Source organism: Solanum pennellii, chromosome 3 (genome assembly GCF_001406875.1).
Source record: "Solanum pennellii chromosome 3, SPENNV200".
Classification (NCBI taxonomy): Eukaryota; Viridiplantae; Streptophyta; class Magnoliopsida; order Solanales; family Solanaceae; genus Solanum; species Solanum pennellii.
The window spans coordinates 26,333,042-26,334,495 of record NC_028639.1 but is presented as its reverse complement, the minus strand read 5'-3'; the positions used below and the strand labels follow the sequence as shown (position 1 = coordinate 26,334,495).

General features: G+C 31.2%; 1 long non-coding RNA gene across 1 annotated transcript; it reads right to left on the bottom strand.

Moving 5' to 3' along the window:
- Positions 1-675: 675 nt before the first annotated feature.
- On the bottom strand, positions 676-1,189 carry LOC114076371. Its single transcript, XR_003577213.1, has 2 exons — positions 1,023-1,189; positions 676-928 (listed from the first exon to the last, which is right to left on the bottom strand). It is a non-coding gene; the product is annotated as an uncharacterized LOC114076371 (long non-coding RNA).
- Positions 1,190-1,454: the final 265 nt, after the last annotated feature.

The following is a 1,454-nucleotide window of genomic DNA, read 5'->3' as shown; positions in this document are numbered from 1 at the left end:
ATTTACAATATGATCACATGTTTTTTTTTAAATAATAAAGAAGAATTTAATTACTGAACACCTATTCAACTTCCATCCAGTAACATCATAATTTTAGCACAAATGAGTTCAATGTCCAAAGAGGGGGAGCTTCATTTTTAAATAATGCTTCCGCAGTAGTGGATCTACCTTGAAAAAAAAAGAGGTTCCTCCATATTGTACATAATATGACACAACAATGGAATTAAGATAGAATAAACTTTAAACAAAATTATTTAGAATAAATAGAAATAGATGAGAGCTAATTCAGTATTCCTAATATTCTACAAAATAGCTAAAGCTAATATAAAAAAAAACATCAAATGCAATAACTCACCGGTGCTCTATTTTAGTATGGTCAATATCAGCGTTTCACGTCGTCAACCACATTACACTCATTTGATTGTATAGTTATGAGAAATTACAGAATATCAAAATTAGATATGGAGTTCCACTTGAAATCAATGTACAAGCTGTAAAAATAATTATGTATGAAATAATTTTAACAATCAGCAACATTACTTTGTATTTTGATAAAGTAAATGGCTATTTGAGATCAACATTTACCAAGTAGCAGAAACTTACTTGATTTTTGCCTTATTTTGTTGTCAATAGCTCATTACGGTGGAGTTCCAATGCTTCTAAAATCACCTAATGCACAGACTGAATCAAGTGTTTATAGCTTGACTCAGAATACAAATAATGTACTTACAAGTTGTTTGGATATTAGCGACAAATAGTGTAACAACAAGACGAAAAAACATCAAACATCATATTGGTTTCTTCAACACTTTTAAATACCACATGTTCCCGAGCATTCTTCGGGAAAAACCTTAATAGTCTGCTTCTTTAAAATTAATAACTTAAGATGAGAGTCTAAGCACACAATGCTTTCTTTAGAGTCACACACCTGCCAACAATAGTAAATCAGATTTGCATTAAGGTGAATTTTGTTGCACAGGGGACTAAAGTTCTAAACATATACATAAAAAGTAAAAAATTACCTCATTGGTATAGTATAATTTTTTGCCAATGAGGGTCGGGTTGAAAACCTGATGCCGCCGACTAAATTTGCCTGTGCCTTGCAATTGTCACACCATTCAATTCTTACTCCATTCTCCATCTTAGAAAACAATCGAGAGTTAGAAGAGACCAATTTATCGATTACATTGAACACCTATATTAAACAACAATAGGTCACAATTAGCAATCAGTCAACATCATAACTCACTATTTCATCGATTACAAGTAAAAATGCCAAACAAGTTTCACTTTCAAGTGTCACTAATGCATTAAAAATAACAGTAATCTTTAAGTATTGCAGAATACAAATTATGATACCTGCTATTCAAACCAAGTCATCCATCCAATCAACATCTTATTCTAGATTTTAAATCGACATTCCACTCATTAAGTCAATCGAACTTATCTTGATG